This window comes from Lontra canadensis, unplaced genomic scaffold (genome assembly GCF_010015895.1).
Source record: "Lontra canadensis isolate GAN:19392208 unplaced genomic scaffold, GSC_riverotter_1.0 scaffold578, whole genome shotgun sequence".
In the NCBI taxonomy this organism is placed as follows: Eukaryota; Metazoa; Chordata; class Mammalia; order Carnivora; family Mustelidae; genus Lontra; species Lontra canadensis.
The window spans coordinates 23,838-41,174 of record NW_022631565.1 but is presented as its reverse complement, the minus strand read 5'-3'; the positions used below and the strand labels follow the sequence as shown (position 1 = coordinate 41,174).

General features: G+C 41.9%; 1 long non-coding RNA gene across 1 annotated transcript; it reads left to right on the top strand.

The window, feature by feature from the left end:
• Nucleotides 1-3,206: 3,206 nt before the first annotated feature.
• Nucleotides 3,207-13,050, top strand: LOC116863129. The gene is made up of 3 exons (XR_004381770.1): nt 3,207-3,290; nt 4,934-5,001; nt 12,957-13,050. It is a non-coding gene; the product is annotated as an uncharacterized LOC116863129 (long non-coding RNA).
• The last annotated feature ends 4,287 nt before the right edge of the window (nt 13,051-17,337 follow it).

The following is a 17,337-nucleotide window of genomic DNA, read 5'->3' as shown; positions in this document are numbered from 1 at the left end:
CTGTCCCATCTACTGCTTTCTTGAATATGCGTTTCTCTTCAGCTAAGTGGTGAGATGCTAGAAATTGACACAGGAAGGGCCTGGGCCCTTAGGTAATCCCTTATCACGATTCTTCAATCACAACAGCCATGTCGGGAAATTTTACCCACAGGAGGCTGGATTTGCCCTGGGATTTCTGGCAAGGTCTGAGAGACACCTCTTCTTTAGCAGTGAGGATGGCTGGAATAGGGAGAAGGGACCTAACATGTAGAAAGTTCTTAACATGTGCTAAATTCTTTATATAATTAAATTTTTAGCATAAGCTTTGGCCCTAGGTGTCAATCCCTAATCATATTTTGAAGAATTTGAGGCTCCAAGGGGTTAGAATCTTGCTCTAGGTCTTAAAGCTAAACCGTCAAATTAGGAGTGAAGTTTGGGTTGGTTGAGGACACGGTTGTGACCTGAATCATGCAGCCTATGGAGATAGAGGTGCCTTTGCTGTCTTTGAAGGTTAAGACTTTTCCACCTTTTGTCTGATTTGAGGATTTCTTTTAATCTCCAAAATTCACTGAACTCCCACATGGCAGATCCCTTTTGGTATTCAGAGGTATGTAAGTTTCATAGACAAAGTACCTCGCATTCAACTCAGTACCTAGATCCCTAACGATATCGAGCCCGTCATTCGTTGGTTATTTATGCTGTCAGATACTGAGCATGTCCTATGTAGAAGTCACTGGCCCAGGAGCTAGAGGTAGAAGAGGTTGAACATACAGAATCTGGAAGAAGGAAAGGCCCTGGGTTCTGGTGCCATCATCCTTCTTGCTTCTCCCCCCAAGTCTCTGAGGCCTTTCCTGGGGGGCTTCTGGATAAGGCTGCTCCTAAGGGGGAGGAGGTGGGTATGGATGGAGGGAGTTTTCTTGGCTCCTTACGCCCATTTACTATAGTGAGTACAGTCACCACAAACACCTGGTAAGGTGCACAAAGCTGGGGAAATGAGACAGAAATCCAGAACTAATAGAAATAGAGAAATATTTTGAAGGGGAGAATTTGTTCATTTACTTAAAAATAATAGACAAACCCTCTAAAGCTTGTGATGCATTTCTTCGTGGTTTATGGTTTTCAGGGGGCCTTTTCACTTGGAGAAATTCTTCTGGGTTTAGAGAATGCTAGACCAGAGGAAAGGGCAGAATTATAATCCTAATACTGCTACCAGTTTGCTGGATGATTCCCGGAGAATTATTCAACCTATTTATGTGTCAGCACAGAAATGGAGAGAGCGATGTCAGATATGTCACAATATGTTTTCTGTGGGATCTCCAGTAAAAGGATTATGATAAACAACAGCTATTCTGTGTGCATAACAGAACACTTCTGCTTTTTTTTCCCCCCTCTGGTTCAGAAGAGCTGACACAGGCTCACATTGTACCCATGGCATAAAACCCTTGGGAATTTGAAACTTTATGGAGTTAATAAAATCAACAGACACCTGTTATTTGCATAGTGCTCTATGCTGAATGGTTTATAAAGTATTTTCATATATTATCACAACTGATCCTCACCCCACCTGCAGAATGGAACTAAAGTTCCTATTTTATACCTGAAGAAACTTGGGTCACACAAATCATCCAGGTAATTCAGGCAAAGGTGACTTATTTTTTTACTTTGCCTAAACTACGTAGAAAATTATTCTTGTCACTTTAATAATTTGTGATAATGGACCATCGCAAATGCCATCGCCATACAAACAAAACACAATCTTCTTTTCTAGGGACATTGCCCATCCCTGCACAGACTCCACACCCAGAGTCACCAACATGTAGCTACTGTAAATCACCAGCAACTCCAAACCCAGCCCACAACAGTGAGGGATCATCTTTTCCAGGATGGTACAACAATGTCTGGGAGTAGTTTGGAATGGATTGGCTTTTTATTTTTTTTAACTTAAAATAAAATTTTTAAAAAGACTTATTTGAGAGTAAGAGAGTAGGCACAGGAGAGCATGGGGGTGGGGCCAGCAGGGGAGGGTAGGGGTAGGGGTAGAGAGAATCCCAAACAGGCTTTCCACTGAGCATGGAGCCCACCGGATCCCAGCCCCTGAGGTCATAACCTGAGCCAAAATCAAGAGTCAGATACTCAACTGACTGAGCCACCCAGGCGCCCTGGGTTGGCTTTTTAAAAAAGTTGTTTGCGTTCACTTGGGGGATTGCCAACTAAGATTCAACTCAGTTTGGTTTTTTGTTTGCTTCTGTGAGGGAATGGAGGCTGAGAACACAGGGAATGCTTAGAGAATTAGCATGGGAAAATAATGATTTAAAAGCTTTAGGCACATAACTAATTAGCAGTCCATCAATAGCAAGGTGACTGAAACTATCTGCCCCTTTGTGTGTGTGTGTAGGGGGGCGGTAATGGTAAACGGGTAGGGCCTTGCTCCCGTATTGGCAAAAAGGGCCGCTTGTCCTGGCGGGGCAGCACCATATATAGGCCTCTAGAGGCAAGCCTCAGCGTGTGCGGGAGTGTGTTCTGTTCAGCCCAGTTTTGGGGTGAACGCTGATAGATCTGTCAATGCAGTTGGGGTGAACTTGGGAGGGGCTCAGTTTTTCTAGACTCGTCCCAGCAGGGTCTCTTCCTGGTGAAGCTGGTAGCACCTGGGGTCCTCCTGGCCCCAGGGTATGCAGGTTCCAGGCCCTCCGCATTAACATCACCGCGATGAAGGTGCTCTGCTGCGTGCACTTATTTGTTTCCAAGTGTTTGCCCCAGGCAGGCACCCACGTGCTCGAGGTCTCGCAAACAAGGGCTCCCCAGGGACAGAGCAGGGAGTTAGACCTGTCTAGGGGTCGCCAGGTGACAGGGTACACTGGCGGGGGCGGTATGGGCTCGGGAGAGTCTGAGCTCCTGCCCCCACCCCAATTATCCAACAGCTCCTGATCTGCGTTCGCCAGTACAGGCCTCCGCTTCGGCCAAGACCCTTGCCCTAGGGTCCTCCACTTCCAGCGAGGGCCCCCGAACCGCCGCCCTCCCCAGGTCCCCGCAGGCCCCGCAGCGACCTCCCCCGGCCCGGCCCTCACGGCCGTGCCGGCCCGTCGCTGGGGGGCGGGAACCTACCCCCACCCCTCGGCGTCCCCTCCCCTTCACTTCCCCCTCCCCTCAGTCCCTCCCTCCCCTCCCCCCCGTGGCGAGGCGGCGGCGGCGGCGGCGGCGGCGGAGGCTGAGGCTGAGGCGGCGGCGGCGGCGGCGGCGGCGGCGGGCGGGGCTCGGCTCGGGCTCCGCGGGCGGGCGGGCGGACATGGCGGCCAACATGTACCGGGTCGGAGGTAGGAAGGCTCGGCCCGACCCGGCCCGTTTGGGAGCGGGCTCCGGGAGTAGGGGATCCGGGCGAGTTCACCTTAACCGCCGGGAGCGGCGGGCGCCCGGGCTGAGGGCGCAGGGGCGGGGGGCGCCGGGGCCCGCAGAGGGGGCCGGGGCTCCCCACCCCCGCCACCCGCCCCTCCCCCGACCGTGGCCCGCCGGGGGCCGGCGCCCACCCTCCCCCTCCGCTCCCACCCCCGCTCAGTTTTCTAGGGCCAGGCCTGTACTTGGGGGGTGTGAATTCTCAGACGCCCCCTTCCAGGACGCCCCCATTGGGTATCGGCCGTCGAGCCCCCTAATAGGGTGGTCTTTCCCCGCGTGGCTTTCAGGCAGTGGGGGGTTGGAGGGGACCGGGGAACATCCTGGCTCTACTCCTCCCCTTCAGTGGGAGTGTGGGGTGGGGGCGATGGGGGCAGAGCCAGGGGCACAGCTGGACAGGCCTGTTTGCGGGGACAGGGCCCTGCACCTCTCCTTCCTCACTCCCCCTCCCGTTTCTTGCCCAGCCCCCCAAGATGGGGCATAGTGGGGCCGGGGCACTGCAGCCAGAGGTGGGGAGTTGAGCTCTGCCTGGACGTTTGCTCTGGTGACTGCCTCCTTCCCAACCTTCTGCAGAAGAGAGAAATAAGGTCAAACAAACTTTCTCCCTACTCACGACGCCCTCCTCCCTCTTTCTTGGTAAAATAATAATTCAGATAAGTGGCGTGTTTGTGTGTGAGACTTGCTCTTCTCTGCTCATTAGCTGAGCTCCTGATAGATGGTGATGGGAATGGCCTGGACAAATGAGGCCAGTTTGCAGAAGAGAGACTGGAAAGTGCCACTAAGATAGACAATAACAATGCAGCCCAGCCTTTCAAATAAACACACAGTGGGAAGTTTCCAGGGAGCCTATTACATGAGAGGGAAAGCCACACTTGAAAATTTTTATCTTTTTTTATTGAAAGCCTGCAGTGATTTCTTTATAACAGGACCCTAAATGGATCTGGATTAAATTTGGTAAAAGAGCCTAACAAAATCCCGATATCATCTCCAGAGAGCTCTTTCAGAAAGGGAACCCCCTTTCATGCCCACCCCCAATCATCCCAAATAGAGCTGTGGAAAAGTTTGTCAATGTGTTTCCTCTCACCTACTCTGCTCACCTGATTTTTTTTTTTTTAAGTTGGTGATTGAAATGTACTTTGGGCTGCTAAGCTTTTCAAGATGCTCTGAATTTGTCTTAGGTCAATAGTTTCATGTGAGAAACATACTCCAGGGTAAATTGGATTGGAGGGAAAAGATGTGGAAGCAGTTATAGCATGAAAGACATGTTTAGTCAGCCCGGACTACTCCGTGATGAGAAGAGTCTTTTTGTTTATTAGTAAAGAAGTGATGTGTGGCTCGAAATACTAGGAGAACTTGATAACACGTTAATTGAAATGAAAATGCCAGGAAAATAAGGGTCTGTGAATAGTAGGCATATGAGAGAATATATTAAAGTTGTATTGCTTTTCCCCGGGAATGAATTACGCGCTTCATTTTGAATGTGCATTGCCTAATAGAGAAAGTCATAGATTGACAAATGTGAACTTTCTGTTGAAAAGATTAATAAGCTCTTTATTTCCTTTAATTACAGATTATGTCTACTTTGAGAATTCCTCCAGTAACCCGTACCTAATCAGAAGGATAGAAGAACTCAACAAGGTATATATACACTGAGTGTTCAGGATTTTAATATTAAAAAATAATTGTTTTCCATTGAAGGGTAATTAGGTAAAGGGCATAAGGGGTGATTTTACTTTCATTCCTAGACTCTTTGAAAGTAGCGATTGCAGAGTAGACAGTCATGCAGAATTCTGAATATTCTATTGCTTTGTATAATTACCTATGATATTAAATGTTACGAAGTATTTAACATCTGCAGATTTCCTCAGATTGCTGAGAGCTTCTCAAGGCAGGGCACTCCTGTAACTCAATCCCTTTTTACATTTAAAGTCATAATTGTTTTTATCCCTTTTTGGTGGATTATTGTTTTCCTCTTCTAGCTTTAGAAGGAGGAAGCTAGGAAATAAAGTATTAAAGGGAATTTATAAAATTTTGGATTAGACTGACTAATAAGAATACAGTTTTGGTATAATGTAAAGTAGCTTCCTACTTTAGGCCTTAAGTAAATAAAACTTTTATATTAAGGTTTGTTTCTGATTGCTTGTGTCTAGGACATCAGAAACATTGTGACTTTGCAATAGGTGAGCTTTTATAATGGGGGCATATGAAAAGTCATAAACAGTATGAACCATGGATTACTAATGGTGCTCTGGTTTCCTCCCAACCAGCTTTGAAGGTTATTTGTATAGCTTATGAGAATTCCTAGTGTTAAAATGTTGGGGGCTGTCTAGCTATACATTTCCCCCAAAGTACCATGTAGAGATTGGGCCAGTTCTGAGTCCCAGGAAGCAAAGTCTGATTTAGGGCATTTCTAGTTTATGAATGCTGAGTTTTGTTTGTTTGTTTGTTTAAGATTTTATTTATTTATTTGATGAAAAAGAGAGAGAGAGAGAGAGTGTGTGTGTGTGTGTGTGTGTGTGTAAGCAGAGGCAGTGGCAGGGAGAGGGAGAAGGAGGCGCCCCGCTGAGCAGGGAGCCTGATGTGGGGCTCTATCCCTGGACCCTGGGATCATGACCTGAGCCAAAGTCAGATGCTTTGCTGGCAGAGGCACCCAGGCACGCGATGAACCCTGAGATCTTGATTTGCTTCTGGAGAGATCCCCATGGACCTTGCATTTATTAAAATTCTGCTGTATTTGAGACCACCACCAGCAAATGAAGAGAATGGCTTTAGGATTAGATCAGTCTGTGGGTGGAAAATGTTGGAGCATTATTCTGATCTTCTCTTTTATGTTATTGACGTATAAGAGTGTAGCAACTTGAAACTGTTTATCAGTTTATTTAGAAAATTAATTAGGATACAAAGAAAAATGTTGGCCTATGAGATGTATTCTCTGGAGGCTCCCTGTCCCTCTGACCTCCATTCTTACTGCTCTCCGCCTTGCTCCTTTAGCTCCAAGCACAGTAGACTCTTGGCTGTTTTCACATGCATATACCTTAGGGCCACCAAGTTGTTTCTAATCCCCTGTGCCTTGCTCTGCCTTGCTCTTTTCTCCATATCATTTATCACCTTCCAGTATACTTCCTTATTGTGTTTATTTTCATTGCCCATTTTCCCAGACTAGAATGTGAGCTCTGTGTGAGGTGATCTTTGCTGTTCACTAGTGCATCCCAAGTGCCTTAGAATAAGTGACTGGCACATAGTTAAGGCGTTCAGTAAATATTTGTTGAATTAATGAATTTCTCAAATGTCTGACGTTAATGCTTGCATGTAGCTTTACCGTTTACAAAGTATTTTGATTCATCCATTTTACAGATATTTCTGAGGACCTGCTACCTGTCAGGCATTTTTAGATATGTACTTTTAGGAATTCAAGGGTGAACAAAAATAGGTCTGGTAGTGGAGACAAGCATCAGCCAAATAATCCCACAAGTAGAAGGAAAATTGCAGCTGTGCTAAATTTGCAAACATCAGATCATGGTGTTCTGGAAGCATATGATCTGGGGATTCATATTTTTACTTTTTTTTTTTTTTTTGAGCCTCAGAATAACCTTAAACCTTTAGGATAGATGCATCATGGAGTTGTGAAGGACACAGTGGTTAAGTGACTGGGTTGTACATCTGGCTTGAACCTGGCTCATTTCACACTCCTTTATCATTATAGTACTCTTCACTCCAGAAGTATCCCTCACTCTCCATCCTCACCTTCTTCCTGGCTGTCTGCTTTCAGCAGAGAGTCCTTAATATATTAATGGTTTTATGCAGGCTGGGGAGGACTGAATTATGAGAGAGGAGTCTGTACTTTCAGATGGTAGCAGTTTGAATGAATGGATTATTGGTGAATAAGTCAGATTGGCTAAATACTAAATATTTACATAGGGCCATTTAAAAAAAATTATTTATTTGGAAGCAAGAGACTAAGCGAGAAAGAGAACATGAGCCGGGGGGAGGGACAGAGGGAGAAGCTGACTCCTTGCTGAGCAGGGAGCTTGATGTGGGGCTCCATCCTGGGACTCCAGCATCATGACCTGAGCCAAAGGCAGACGCTTAACCGACTGAGCCACCCAGGCATCCCATACATAGGGACTTTCTTTCTTTTTTTAAAAAATGTTTTTTTTTATTTGTCAGGTAGAGAGAGAAAGAGATAGTACAAGCAAGGGGAGCAGCAGGCAGAGGCAAAGGGAGAAGCAGGCTCCAGACTAAGCAAAGAGCCCAATGCAGGACTAGATCCTAGGACCTGAAGGCAGATACTCAACTGACCGAGCCACCCAGCCATCCAATAGGGCCTTTATTTCTGAAATAATGTGGAAAAGATATCTTATTTTAAATAATTCATTAAACAAATATTTATTGAGTACCTGTTATGTACCAGGCACTAGACTAGGCTCAGATATACAACAGTGAACAATATAGACATGTTTTCTGCCCACACAGGGTCTCCATTCTCATGGGGGGGGTGGGTACATGAAAAGGCAAGTTAACAGGCATAAAGAAAATAGCAAAAATGATGTTACCTTTTTTTTTTTTTTTAAGATTTATGTATTTACTTGAGAGAAAAAATATGAGTAGAGGGAGAGGCAAGGGGAGAGGTAGAGAGAACCTCAAGCGGATGCTGTGCTGAAGAGGGAACTTGACTTGGGACTTGATCTCATGACCTGAACCAAAACCAAGAGTCAGAAGCTTAATAGACTGTGCCACCCAGGCATCCTGATGTTAACTTTTAAGAAGGACATAAACAAGAGCCTTGACTTAGGGAATAGCAGAGGTCCCTTCTTTTGGATAGAAAAGGAAAGGATTTCAAGGACATTGAAGTTGAGGCCTAAAGAATAAGAAAGAGGTAGCCATGGGAGAGAGGCCACATCAGTGTTCCAGATAAAGGCCCTGAGAGGATCAGAGGTTAAGTTGGCAAAGTAGGGAAAGTTAACATGATGGGAAATCCAAATAATGAATTTAAGAACACTTGATATATTCTAATCAAGCCAGGATAGGAAAAGACATTAACCTAGAGGCTCCTGGCTGGGTCATTTGGTAGAGCATGTGACTCTTTTTTTTTTTTAAAGATTTTACCCATTTATTTGACAGACAGAGACCACAGGTTGGCAGAGAGGCAGGCAGAGAGAGAGAGGAGGAAACAGGCTCCCCGCTGAGCAGAGAGCCTGATGCGGGGCTCGATCCCAGGACCCTGGGATCATGACCTGAACCGAAGGCAGAGGCTTTAACCCACTGAGCCATCCAGGCGCCCCGAGCATGTGACTCTTGATCTTGGAGTCATGAGTTTGAGCCCTGCATTGGGTGTAGAGATTACTTAAATCAAAAAAATTAAAAAAAAAAAAAAAAAAAGGACATTAACCTATTTTATTAGCTATCTTCTTGGAGTTTATATATTTTTAGAAATCTGTACACCCAAAGTGGGGCTTCAACTCAGGACCCTGAGATCAAAAACCAAGTGCTCTGCTGACTGAGCCAGCCAGGAGCCAGGTGGCCCCTGTTAATTATCTTCTGGATAGAATGTGTTTTTGTAACAGAATTCCTAGGATAAGCTGTCAGTCACCATTGTTATAGACAATTCACTTTTTTTTTTTTTTAAGATTTTATTTATTCATTTGACAGAGCATAAGCAGGGGGAGCAGCAAGCAGAGGGAGAGGGAGAAGCAGGTTCCCCACTGAGCAGGGAGCCTAACGACTTGGAGATCAGGGCTCAATGGCTCCATCCCAGGAACCTGGGATCATGACCTGAGCTAAAAGCAGATGCTCAACCAACTGGGCCACCCAGGTGCCCCCAAAATTCACCTTTACAGAATGGATTCTGGTTTTTAAAAAATCCTATTTGAAATGTTACTTGTTCAGGGGTGCTTGGGTGGCTCAGTGGGTTAAGCCTCTGCCTTCAGCTCAGGTCATGATCTCAGGGTCCTGGAATCGAGCCCCGCATCGTCTTTCTGCTCAGCAGGGAGCCTGCTTCCTCCCCCCTCTCTGCCTGCCTCTCTGCCTACTTGTAATCTCCATCTGTCAAATAAATAAATAAAATCTTTAAAAAAAAAAGAAAAAGAAATGTTACTTGTTCAGTTTGAAAGCTGGACTACAGTATTTCATTTTTTAAAATTAAAGTAATAGCTTTTTAAAAAAGATACTATTTTTAAGTAATCTCTACACCCAACACGGGGCTCAGATGCACAACCTCGAGATCAAGAGTTGCACTCTCCACCAACTGAGTCAGCCAGATGTCCCTGGTAATAGATTTTTGTCTCAGTTTTTTTCCCTAAAAGTTTTGGAAACTTTGAGGTGCAAAAGTAAGTATCAGTTGATGAGCACAGTTCAATGTTGATTATCTTGTATTCCCTTTTTTCTTCTCTCGTAATTTGTACTCAGATATTATGAAGGTGATCTTTTGGAGGATGAATATAAGATTAAAATTATGAAAACAACTTTTGGTAAATTTTATTTAGTCACTGTTTAGGTTGGGTGTTCTTGTAAAGATTGTGTCTTGCATGCATGTGAGAGAAAGCTGTGGGCTCATAGTAACAGTATAGTTTCAGGAAGTTTTGGAAGTTAAGCTCGTGAAAAAATTAGCATGTTACTTGCTATTTTTGTTTTGTTTTTGATGCGTATTTTGTAAAACTTGTGTGTACCTTCATACTCTGTACATTTTATTGGCCATCTGACTTGTTATGAGATTCATTTTACCGTTTTGTGCCTTCTGTCATTTTGGTTGGGAGAGGGGAGTCACTAATTTCTTTGAGTGTTTGATGATACCCTCTACCTCTATCTGCATTTGCACATAGAGGAATTTGCACATAGTTTCAGGAGATTCCCTCATGAAACCCAAGGTCAGACACCTCTTCCCACTTGGGATCTCTTGGGGATAAGGACAGAAATCGGGAAAGGAAAGTCACTTTTCCCTTGTTCTTTACTTTAGGCAAACCACGCACTTTCTGAAATGGAAAGTGTATGTGTAGTGGGTTTTTTGCTTTGTTTTTGTTTTAATAATGTTTCCTAAGTTGGGATAGAAACAGACATGAGTGAAAGGTTGACTAAAATGATTTTAGGGGCACCTGGGTGGCTCAGTGGGTTAAAGTCTCTGCCTTTGGCTCAGGTCATGATCCCAGGGTCCTGAGATTGAGCCCCGCATCTGTCTCTCTGCTCAGCAGGGAGACTGCTTCCCCCTCTCTCTCTGCCTGCCTCTCTGCCTACTTGTGCTCTCTCTCTCTCTGTCCAATAAATAAATAAAATCTTAAAAAAAATGATTTTAGAGCTTAAGAAAAGCCCCTTATCAATAGAGGATATTTTAGTAAATGTGCTTGACAGAATAGGGATTTAAGAGGCTACAACCAAATGGAGAAAAGAACACGGCAAGGAAATTGCTGTCATTGTGGCTTCATCTTTTTTATTTTTTTAAGGATTTATTTATTTATTTGGGAGAGAGAGAGCTCCCATGCCCCATGAATGGTGGGGAGGGGCAGAGGGAGAGGAAAAGAGAATCTCCAGCAGATCCCCTGCTGAATGTGGAACTGGACACTAGGGCTCCATCTCCAACCAACCGCTTAACTGACTACCCCACTCAGGCACCCCCTCTTTTTAAAAAATTTTTAACCTTTTTTTTAATTTTAAGATTTTTATTTATTTATTTGACAGAAATCATAAGTAGGCAGAGAGGCAGGCAGAGAGAGGGGTAGCAGGCTCCCTACTGAGCAGAGAACCCGATGTGGGGCTCGATCCCAGGACCCTGGGATCATGACCTGAGCCGAAGGCAGAGGCTTTAACCCACTGAGCCACCCAGGCACCCTTCAGGCACCCCTTTTAAGGTTTTAAGTAATCTCTCCATCCAGTGTGGGGCTTAAACTCACGACTCTGAGATCAAGAGTCACATGCTCTACCAACTGAGCCAGCCAGGAGCTTCTAACCTAGGTGTTTAGAGCGGTACATGGCAAACTATTTGTGCTGAAAGATTTTTAAGAAGGTTCACTATCTCAAACTGCTTTTATAAAGTAAAATTAAAAAGAAAATAGAAAAATGAAGTTCACAAGTCTTCTTTTTCCTTTTTTTTTTTTTAAGATTTTATCCATTTATTTGACAGAGAGAACACAAGTAGGCAGAGGCAGGGTGGGGGGAAGCAGGCTCCCCGCTGAGCAGAGAGCTGGATGCGGGCCTCGATCCCAGGACCCTGAGATCATAACCTGAGCCGAAGGCAGAGGCTTAACCCAGTGAGCCACACAGGCACCCAACAAAGAAATAGGGAAAGAGGAATACTGTAGTTATAAAATACCTAAAAGCTAAGCGTGTGTATCGTTTAGAAGAGACTGTTTATTTTGAACTATGCCCCTCTACCTCAAGCAGGTTTAAATAAGAATTTAATTAGTTTTGTAGAGTATTCCTAGTGGAGGAACTCACTAAAGAGGTAGGAAAAAATATGCCTTTAAATGCTTGCTTTGGGTTTTGAACATGCTTTTGTCTTAAAACAGAACTGATAAAGAGCTTGTAATCATAGTCATTTGATAGATTTTATTTACAAGAAATACTAGCCTGTTCATTTATTAGATTGCTGGATCATTACTTTTGGAGGATGTATTTGATCACAATATTGTGAAATATAGAAGCACTTTGGTTAGGATTTAATATGATTTCAATTCAAAGGGACAATATTTCTCCATAACTATTTCTCACTCTAAAATACTGCTGCTGAACTTCATAAAATCGACACATTTACTGCAGCATATGTATATTCTTATTTCTTTATGTCTGAATATATCTGCAAGTCCAGAGAAATTCTGAAAATTTGTTCTCAAATTTTTTGGAAAACTGGAATTTGACTGTAATCTGTGTGTTTCTACAAGGAACTTCGTAATGAATGATTGACCTTGAAAGTTCTCAGAATTCATAAGGAATAGGAGAGTAGGAGCCTGGGCCCCAGCTGCAGTAAATTACAACCTAACTGAATATTGGTTCTATTCTAGACGGTAGTCAAAAATAAATAAGAGCTTCAGTGTTCATAACTCAAAGTTTTTAATACTTTCACTTGTGAAGATAAAGAAACTGAGAATATTGACTATTACGGATTCATAGATGTACCTGGGCTGGAGAATGCTTTTCTGAGTGGTCTGTTCCATTCTGGGCGATGGCTCCCCGCATTCACAGAGCTTCACCATCATGTTGAGGAGGGGGCTGCGTGATTTTACTCTTAGCCTATGCTTCTGGGAGTGGGTTTGGAGGAGATATGTTTAACTGTCTTGAATAAGTTACATTGTGGCTTTTAAAATTTGGGGTACTAGTTTCTCAAGGCTGATCAGATTTCACTCTCTGGCTCATTAAAGCGATCTGATCACTTTAGTTTAATTAATGCCAGTAAGTTATTGTATGTTTGACATTTCGGTTTCACTTGGAACCTTTGCAAATGCTGCTTATCCTCATTTAAATTTTTTAGCTCTCTGATTATCCCGCAGTTGGGGTTGGCACACTATAAATGAGAGTGTTCTTATAATTGTATTGTATTTAGTTTTGTTTTATAAACTATTTGAGTCTACTATTCAGTACACATAACTTTTATTTTTCTTATTTCTTAGACTGCAACTGGCAACGTGGAAGCAAAAGTAGTGTGCTTTTATAGACGACGAGATATTTCGAACACGCTTATAATGCTTGCAGACAAGCATGCTAGTAAGTTAATTGTCTTTTTAATTTTTTTTGGAAAATTAAAAAATGTTTTAAGGTTTTTGTTTTCTGTGATAGGAGAAAAAATACTTTTTGTATCACATGTAGCTTTTTGCTTTCCCATTTGCCTTCCTCTTAGTTTAGATGGGAATAATTTTTTGGGTGGTGCTCAGTTTTTAGTATGTATTTTCTTAGGTTGCATCACATGTATATTAGTCAATACATTGAAATAGAACTCTTTGTAAGTAGGCTTCCGCAGACAATCAGGGTAGTGTTTTGCCATCTGCAATTTTCAGTGGTGGTTTTGAAAAGATTTAATATGAGGACATTTGTACTTTATTGGTATTTTGGAGGACATTTTTCCCCTTCTAAAGCAACTGGGTAATAGTTACATTTTAAAAAGTTCTAATTATTTATTATATGTATATAGAATTAGGTATGTATGAGAAAAAGGTTTGCCAGAAAAAGAAGTGCAAAGTGATATTTAGATATGGTGAATTCCAATAGATAGCAACTCTGAGCCCTTGTTTGTAGATTAACCTTTATTTTATGTTTTTCCCCCATTCAACAGCTTTGACATATTTTAGCTCCTTTTGTTATTTTTTTATTTTAAACTTTTTCATTTTACTTATCTCTTAAAAGATTTTATTTTAAAGAAATCTCTGTACCCAGGGCACCTGGGTGGTTCAGTGGGTTAAGCCTCTGCTCATGTCATGATCTCAGGGTCCTGGGATCAAGCCCTGTGTTGGGCTCTCTGCTCAGTGGGAAGCCTGCTCCCCCCCGACCCCCGCCTGCTTCTCTGCCTACTTGTGATCTCTGTCTGTCAAATAAATAAATAAAATCTTAAAAAAAAAAAAAAAAATCTCTGCACCCAACATGGGGCTTGAACTCACAACCCCGAGATCAAGACTCACATACTCTGCTGACTGAGCCAGCAGGTATTCTACCCCTTTGAGTTTTAAAACGACAAACCGAATCATAAAGAAAAAAAAAAGTGATTTAAATTTTAAGAAAGAAGAAATATGTGGAATATGAGTACTTTATTTTGAAGCCATTTTCATGCTACAAAATATATGAGACTAGGACCATATGTATGTGTCTTTTTCAGTTTGACACTGATTTGTAATGCTCTGGTCTTGTAGATCCTGAAGCTTTTGAAGGTTTTGGTAAGGGAGGCTATCATGTGCACAGGTTTGTTCTGTGTCTGTTTGATAATCACTTCTCCACTGGATCACTGGTTTGATCAGGCAGATTGGTTGTTGCACAAGTTAAATTCCTACTATATTTTCTGCTGTAGTTCATAGTGTTTTCTTTTTTTTAAAGATTTTATTTTTTTATTTATTTGAGAGAGAAAAGAGAGAAAGTGTGGGGGCGGGGCAAAGGGAGAGGGAGAGAGAATTCCAAGCTGACTCCGAGCTGAGTGTGGAGCTCAAGTCCAGAACCTTAAGACCATGACCTGAGCTGAAATCAGGAGTCAGACACCTAATCACTAAGCCACACAGGTGCCCATGTAGTTCATAGTGTTTTAAAATTTCTTTCTATTTTTTTTCTTTAGAAAGAATGATATGAGTTCCATAATATTTATAATTTATATATTGACAGATTTAGGGCATTTATATCTGTCTATCTTGTGTGAGACCAAAATACTCCTTTTTTTTTTTTTTAAAGATTTTATTTATATATTTGACAGGCAGAGATCACAAGCAGGCAGAGGCAGGCAGAGAGAGAGGAGGAAGCAGGCTCCCTGCTGAGCAGAGAGCCCGATGCGGCGTTTGATCCCAGGACCCTGGGATCATGACCTGAGCCGAAGGCAGAGGTTTTAAAAAATCTGAGCCACCCAGGCGCCCCCCAAAATACTCCTTTTTCAAATGACATACTAATCAGTTATTTTAGCTGTAGCTAAAGTTTATGAATTCAGTGTGTTGTAATAGTGGCTTTGTAAAATTATTTGGATTTTATTTACCATTTACAACATAAGCTTAAGAAAAATAAAATGTCTCATTAATACTCATATACTTCTGGATTTAATTTAGCTTTTAATGTAGCTTCTAAAGTTGCTGCAGCAAAGGTAGTGTAGTATAAAGATTGTTAGGGGGTCTGCTGACTGTTCATGGAAGCTTGTAGATGTAGAAAATCAGAATTGATTAGGCTCTTGGTATTGACTCTTAGAAACTAAATTTAAGAGATTTAAGAGTCAATCAAATAATTTAATGGCAAGCAAGTAGTTTAGAGAAAGTCCTGGGTTCAGATTCTGCTTTGCTAGTTTGCTGCTTTGTCTTGGGAAAATTCTTAATTTCTTATTTCCATTCTCCTCATGTGTAAAATGAGATTGAAAAAAAAATCACCTCATTTGTGTTATATATATATTTTACCAAAATTAGAAAAAATTGTGCCAGCATTGATGTGAGGATTAAATGATCTAAGGTCATAAATAGGTGCTTAATAAACATCAGTTGGTTTTTCTACCTCCTCAGCAATTTGTAGATCACTTGTTTGGGTGGATTACCTCTGTCTGCATTTGTCAGTTTCTTCCATCATTTACTGAGTTTACTCTCAAAGGTGGCGTTGGAAGTATCTTACTGTATTTCTGTTTGGTATTGACCAAAATTTCAGATGGGGAGAATAAAACTGCCTGGATAGTTCTTACTATATAAGAAGGTTTTAAAGGAGGATTATTGGAGAGAGAGTCATACATTGGAAAGATTTCAAAGCTGAACTCCTGGGTGTGGTTGCCACTTAATTTTCCTGAGCCTCAGTTTCTCTGTTTAAAAACCTTTCCATTGTGGACTTCTTTAAACCTTTTTATTACAGAAAATTCCAAACATTCAAAAGTACAGAGAATAGTATAATACCCCTGATGTTTCCATTACTTTTCTTTAATAGTTATCAACAAATGACCAATTAACTCATCTGTACCCCTTCACATCCCCCTATTTTGAAGCTCATCAGTGATATCTTACCATTTCATCTGTTAATATTGCAGTATGTATTTCTAAAAGATACGGTGTCATTCAGAGTGCCAAGAATATACAGGGAACTCCCGCATACTCTTTATCCAGATTCAGCAATTAACATTTTGTCCTATTGACTTTATCATTCTTTTTATATGTATAAACTGAGTTGTTTGAGAGTAAGTTGGAGACTTCAGTTAGCTTTTCCAAATGCAAGGAAATTGTTTTACATAATCAGAGTAGAGTAAACAAGTCAGGAAACCTAATATTCACACAAAACCATTATTCAGGGGCACCTGGGTGGCTCAGTCCTTAAGCTTCTGCCTTCTGCTTGGGTCATGATCCCAGGGTCCTGGGATCGAGCCCTGCATCTGGGCTCCCTGCTTGACAGGAAGCCTGCTTATTTCTCTCTAGCTTTTCCTGCTTGTGTTCCCTCTCTCACGGTCTCTCTCTCTCTCTCTCTGTCAAATAAATAAATAAATGAATGAATGAATGAATGAATCTATCTTTTAAAACAAAAAACAGGAATGCCTGGGTGGCTGAGAGGGTTAAAGCCTCTGCCTTCGGGCTCTCTGCTCAGCAGGGCTTCCCCCTCTCTCTCTGCCTGCCTCTCTGCCTACTTGTGATCTCTGTCTGTCAAATAAATAAATAAAATCTTAAAAAAAAAAAACACACAAAAAACCCCCCATTATTCATAGTCCTTAATCAAATTTCATGTACCAGTGGTGTTCTTTATAGCTATATATATTTTTTCTTAGTTTACAGTAAAATCCAGACTCATTGTACTTTATTGTCGCTTCTCCTTGTTATGGAACCAGTTTGTGTCTTTGAGTTTTCTGACCTTAATATTTTTGAAGAAAACAGGCCAGTTATTTTGTAGAATAATGCTCAATTTGTGTTCATCTCATGTTTCCTCATGATTAGATTCAGGTTATGTTATGTTCTTTTTTGCAGGCTATTTTTTTTTTTTTTTTTTTTGGGATCCCCCGGAAGACATGTTGTGTCCTTCTCAGTGTATTATATTAAGAGGCACATAATTGGTTTGTCTTAATATTGGTTATGTTAGGTTCGATGACTTGGTCAAGGTGGTGTCCCTTTGTATTTAGTTAAGTTCTTTTGGGGGGGATACTTGGCAACTATGTGGTCAATCTTTAACTTACTCATTTTTCTTTGATTATTTAGGATTCTGTAAACAGTATTATCAAATATCTACTTAGTTTTCATGTTTTTTCTTTTATAATTTTTTCTTTTTTATAGTTGTTTAAATCAAGATCCAAATAAGATTAATAGGTTATGATTGATTGATAGTACTCTTCAGTGTTTTTTTCCTTGTCTGTTCATT